General features: G+C 37.1%; 1 long non-coding RNA gene across 1 annotated transcript; it reads right to left on the minus strand.

Moving 5' to 3' along the window:
* Positions 1-2,681: 2,681 nt before the first annotated feature.
* On the minus strand, positions 2,682-3,022 carry LOC111925412 (uncharacterized). Its single transcript, XR_002862235.2, has 2 exons — positions 2,919-3,022; positions 2,682-2,835 (listed from the first exon to the last, which is right to left on the minus strand). It is a non-coding gene; the product is annotated as an uncharacterized LOC111925412 (long non-coding RNA).
* Positions 3,023-6,126: the final 3,104 nt, after the last annotated feature.

Genomic DNA, 6,126 nt, shown 5'->3' on the forward strand with positions numbered 1-6,126 from the left:
AGAATGAAAATCACTTTGCTTTTGCAGTAATGAGTCTGAAGGAAGATCTTGAGACAGACAAATCACGAAGTTTCACTTTATGGTGTCTCACTAAAATGCAGGCGTTTTTTTCCCACAGTTTTTAAAGTGAGTTGTTGCCTTGGATCTCAAGCACAATGCTGAGGAACTGTTTAAAAAATGTGAACAGGAATGAACAATATAGACAAATTTTGGTGTGTCATCAAACCTGCAGTTCCTGTCAGTGGAATGTCCTGGTTGTATCTGGGTGCAGATACATCTTCAATTCTTTATCATCATCATCATCATCATCATCATCATCACCACTGTTATATACATGATTTAACGATGCGTGATCTTATCCTATATCCCTTGCTGTGTTGTCTTTTCTTTCTGGCAGCAGCTCTTGATGGCTTGTAGCAGCGTTGCAGTCGAGTATTGTATCACCACTTCTATCAGAGCACAGCAGAAACCAACACTGTGAGTATTTTATTGTTATGAGGGATATCTAGTCTTTTATTTTATCATTATCCTTCTTAAGTATTTATAACTCTGTTGTGTTTCTGGACTAATTCCTGTGTGATGGCCCTTTAAAGTAAATTTCTCATAGCAAACAACTAACTGGATTCCAGTCTCTGATGTCCAGTATCAAACCCTGAAATTCAGTTCACAAAAGAGCTATGGAGGCATAGAGAAAGCTAATGTCTGTGAGAAATGTGCTTTGACCATTTAGATAGCCTGTGCTCTGAGCTCTGGATTTTATGCAACAGCTAACTACTCTGCTAAATTAGATTGCAGTTGTGGGGAGCATCCAAAAGAGCAATTTTTGCTCTCTAATGTAACTGTACCTCAACTTCTCTTGTGTGAAATCAAAATAGCAGTCCCAGTTCTTTGCAAAAGTATTGTGAAGATAAATTAATTAATCTATGCCAAATTAAGATAAATTAATTTATGTGGTGAGGAATGCCATGGAAAATGCTCATGAGGAAAGTAATAATTCTATATTCAAGAAGGGCTTGAGTTAAAGCTGTGTGAAGAATTGATTTTTCACTTCATTAGCTGACCTGAAAAATTGTGGAAAAAATCAATTTTGGACCAACCTAAAATGATTTTCTCTCATTTTTCTCACGGGAACATAAAGATAGGAAGCAATATATAAGTTTTATCTCACCCAAAATATAATTTGTCTCGAAGTAAAAAATTTCAGTGTAATCTTAATTATTCATAACTTTTTACCAAATTGCAGGTAGGTATTAGAGGGAAATCATCCCTTCCAGACTAATTATTGAGAGTTTATTTTGAAAATAGACTAGCAAGTGTTAGGTTGGTTTGTTTGTTTGCTTGTTTGTTACTTTAAGCCCCTATCCCTCTTTCATTGGTGAAATGCAATTGTGGGTGAAAAAAGCTATGGATAAAATGGGGTCTAGTTAGTATCTGTGATGGACCAGGTATGGTGGGTATGCAGATGGCTGTATTGGCTTAAACACAAAAATCACTTTTTTGTAGACACAACATGACCATACTTCATCATCTTCTGCTTTTTTATTCACAGTTTTGAATATTCCTGCTTCACCTTTTCACGGGCTATTTCAACATCTAAGTGTTGTTTAAGTAGTTAACCATTCTTCTTCCCAACCATGTCTGATGGGTGCAGCCATCACTTCGGTGTGAATAGTTCAGTGTGCATTAGATAAGTGCCAGCATTGTGATGAGTTCCCAGCTCCTTGACAGAAAAGTGGCTTTGCACATTATAAAATAACATCTACTTAGTTGATGGCACACAGCAATTGCACTAGGCAACCTTGTGAACAGTCTTGTACACTAACCTGTGAGGTTGTTGGTCAACCAAGTGTCTCTGACAGAGAGAATTTGGTGTGCCTCCCATTTCTAGAGGATGCATCTGTATGTCCTCTATGTCCCACCCAATTATCAGTGTGGACAAGCAAAAGAACTCTTCAGTCTAGAAAAGCTCAGCCTGGGGCTGACACTACACTCTCTGACTGGTAAAAGACTGTAGTTTCAATTAAATGCTGTAAATATGATGAAAAGTGCACTTTAAAAGTGGGTAAACCAAAACACTAGATAGCTGCTGTTAAAGAGGCACAGTTTTAAAATGCTGTCAATGACTACATACATATTAGGGAGATGTAATGAAGCAGCATAGGTAAAAGGGTTTGAGACCTCAGAAAAAAAAAATCTCTGTGTCCTACTGTGGACTGTCCTTTCTTCTGTAGCTGGCTGTTAGAACTTTTTGAAGTCTTGCTAGCTCCTTTTTAAAATTATGTACCAGCATCACAAACTTTGTTCCTCTGCTTTTTGGTACAAGATAATTTTGGTTCTAATAATTGGAACAATAGTGGCCTCAATATGAAGTTCTCCACTGAGGGGAAGGGAACATATTTTAAGGTCTTCTTTAATAACCTTGTTACACTGGTACTAGTGTTTACACATGTCACACATAAGATATATAAACATAAGATTAGCATAAAATTGCATGTAGATATGTTCACTTTTTGTCAGTAGTCTCAGCATTTACAGCAGTGTTTTGCAACAGACAAATTATTAGCTGTTTGGATTTTATCCTTTACCATTACTTGCAAAGAGGATGAAAGATTTAAAGAATTTTTCCATATGTGCATTTTTTCCTTGAGATCTTCTCTAGGTAGTGTTCTCTGCCTCACTGATCAATTGGAACTGTGGCATTTATTTAGTGGCTGATTTAGTTTAACTCAGAAGAAAATACTTAAACTCAGAATAAGATGCTTCACTTAAAGAAGAACAGCTGTGAAAAAAGTTGTTGAGCACCTCCACCTTGGCATTCTTGGAACACAGGTAACCCTGAAACAAGAAACCACATTCACTTTGAGTGGCAGAATCTGTACAGAATCTGTATAATCTTTCAGTCTACCAGATTACCACACCTGAGGATTCATAATCAGGGCTACACAACCTCCTCCCTGCCCCAGAGCCAGAGCCAGACTCCAAGTTTAGACCAGTGTATTGTGTAATCTGTGTGGTCTTCAGATTGAAGAGCAACAGTTTAACTGTAAATCCTAACTGTTATTTTCATTGCAAGTGCTTGTCCACAGACAGCTCCATTGAGGTGAAATTAATTTCACAATTCTAAATATTTACATTTCAAACTGGATGCAGGCTGCATGCTAGAGTCTGAACCTGATCCATGCTATTCCCTACAGTTCTAAGATAAGCAAGAGAACAGATGATTCTCTGTGTATTGACAAGGAGGAATTAATGGGGAAATATTTTTCCACTGGTCAGGAATCAGAGAAGAATTCAAAGTATTATGCTTATATCAATATCAAGTCAACTTTACTGTCCTTCAGGCCTGTTGAAGGGACAAAGAACTACCTGGACTGAGCTCTTACTTACTTTAGGATAGTAAGACACCACCACAAAAGTTGTCAGTTACCTGCATTGACATTAAAAGATGGAGCTCAGAGATATTACTATATCCATGTTGTTTGGGTTTTTTTCCCCAAAAGCTGAACTGGAGAAATCCCAGAATGAAGAGCTACTGAAAGAAGTTTTGGAGCAAACTGTTTATATGAATATTTATATATTACTAGGACAAGTGGAATTAATCAAAGAGTTTAAAAGGAACTTAAATTTTAAACACAAAACCTACTGTTATTCCAAGAGAAGAAGGTGTCAAGGTTGAGGCTAGTCCTTAAAAATAACTCCAAAAGAGAATTCAAGGGTCTTTTGATCAGTCTCCAGAAAGAAAAATATGGACTTCTGATTTTCATAGAGGCAAATTGGTAAGCAGAAAAATGTCCATAAACCACACATTAGAAGATGCTGGATGGGGGAATGGAGACAAACATCTCTGTTGCCTGAACAATCATCAATGTGACATTTAATGAAGAAGAGATGTGAACATATAAATGGGTGTGCTGGTTTTGTGCTAGAAATTGTATTGATAACTCAGGGATGTTTTTGTTACCGTTGAGCAGGTCTGACCCAGAGTAAAGACCTTTTTTTCTTCTCACCCAGCCCATCAGGGAGGAGGCTGGGGATGCACAGGAAGGTGAGAGGGAACAAAACAGGGACAGCTGACCCCAGCTAACCCAAGGGACATTCCATATCACATGGCATCACGTGCAGAATATAAATCTGGAGGAAGAAGAAGTCAGGGGGAACATTCAGGATGATGGTATTTGTCTTCTCAAGCCTTGGAGCTATGTTGTGTTGGAGCCCTGCTCTCTGTGAGATGGCTGAACGCCTGCCTGCCCAAGGGGAGTGAATGACTGCCTTGTCTTGCTTTGCTCATGTGCATGGCTTTTGCTTTCTCTGTTATATTGTCTTTATCTCAATGCACAAAATTTCTGACTTTTACCCTTCTGATTCTATTCCCCGTGGCACAAGCAAGAAATGAGAATGTGACTGTGGAAGGTTTGGTTGCCAGCTGGAATTAAACCAAAACAATGGACTAAAGGAAATTGTTCTCTGCTGATAGCGCAAAACCTGTGACAAATCCTGAGAAACCTCCCACAGATTATGTGACTACAAAGGGGAAAATAAGTGTCCTTAAATTTAGAATTGTGAATCTATCCAGCTCAGGCAAAGAAGGAATCATGATTACAAGGGTGAACACAAGCAATTCGAAACCGATAAAAATATCTTAATGCTGAAACTGTTACTAAGCATCCCAAACTTTACAGACCAAAGCAATTATTTCATTTCAAAGACTGCAAATAAATTTTCAGTGTTTCAGGTTTACCACTAGCTCTACACCCAGGCCACTAAGACAGACATACTGTTTTCAAAACTAGCTAGTTAGAACTTTATGGCTTGCTGAATACATTCAGAAAACCATCCTGTAGAAAATTCCCTTATCCATAAAGTCATTTAACTTTTATGCAATGCTTTTCTACAAAGTCAGTACAGTATGTGAGTTCCTACAGAGAACACTAATTGCCTATGAGCTAGCATTTACACAAATAATTATAATAAAAAAATTAGGTGGTGGTTTACTGAAGGTTATAATGGGATAAGTTGAAAGAATGTCGGAATTGCCTTTAATTGGTTTCAGGAATAACCATCTTACAGACTCACTTCTTTTTATTTGACTCTGACTAAGAGTCGGAAAAACTGACTTGCACTGGCAGGCTGATTTTGACTGCCAATATAAATAACTTTGGCCTTGTTTTAGACTACCTTGGACTTTCTTTCCCTTGGTAACTCTCTCAGATGACAAATACTAATAAAACTGAGGAACAGATTTAACACGTACCCTGGTACATTTCTTAATAAACTGTTTAGAAACAAGTTCTATTTCTGAGCTCTTTGAGTAAACATTCTATTGACTCCTACATATTTTAAAGTGTTCAGTTATAATCATAGGATCGATGTTTTGGGTTGGAAGGGCCCTTAAAGGTCATCTAGGTCCCACCCTCCTGACACAGGCAGGGACATCTTGCTCATACTTAGTGCATATTAGACTTGTTATCTGTTTATCTTCTTTTCTATTAGAATTTTTAAGAATTTGGTTCTCATGGTCTTCATATACTTAACACTAAGCTTTAAGTAATATCAAACCTTATGAAACCCCAATTCTAGTAATTTACATGCAAGAAACAATAACACATAAATTACATCTTGAAGAATGGTAGCATTTTATTTGTATATTTTGAAGAGAAACAGCTGTAGATCTTTTAACTTAGCATTGTAATAAAATAGAATTTTTGCACATTATTTTTTTTTTTCCAACTTCACAGGAAAAATAATAGGAGAAGCTGACAAGTCAAAAGTACTTGCATGATCTTCCCTATGACAGAGATCTAGAACATTTTTGGAAAAAAATAGAACATCATTCATCAAGAGCTACTAAAATTTTTGTTTGGGCCTCACAGACTTTTCTTTGACAAGCCACTTTCAGCATGGAAAGGCCTCATCAAATAAATAAACAAAGGCAATTGAAGTTTTCTTATGTTTTTGAAGTCTAAACACTCTTTAAAGGAAGTTTAAGCTTTTATTCTGAAAAATGCATCTGTCATGAAGTGTAAGGGCTGAAGTATATCATAAACAGGAAAGGAAGTGTCTCAGGTTTGCAGAGGAGAGATTTCTTTCAGGGAGAAGGTTATGGGATCAGTGCTTTTACTCTAAATC

This window comes from Cyanistes caeruleus, chromosome 1, assembly GCF_971803275.1.
Source record: "Cyanistes caeruleus chromosome 1, bCyaCae1.hap1.1, whole genome shotgun sequence".
Lineage (NCBI taxonomy): Eukaryota > Metazoa > Chordata > Aves > Passeriformes > Paridae > Cyanistes > Cyanistes caeruleus.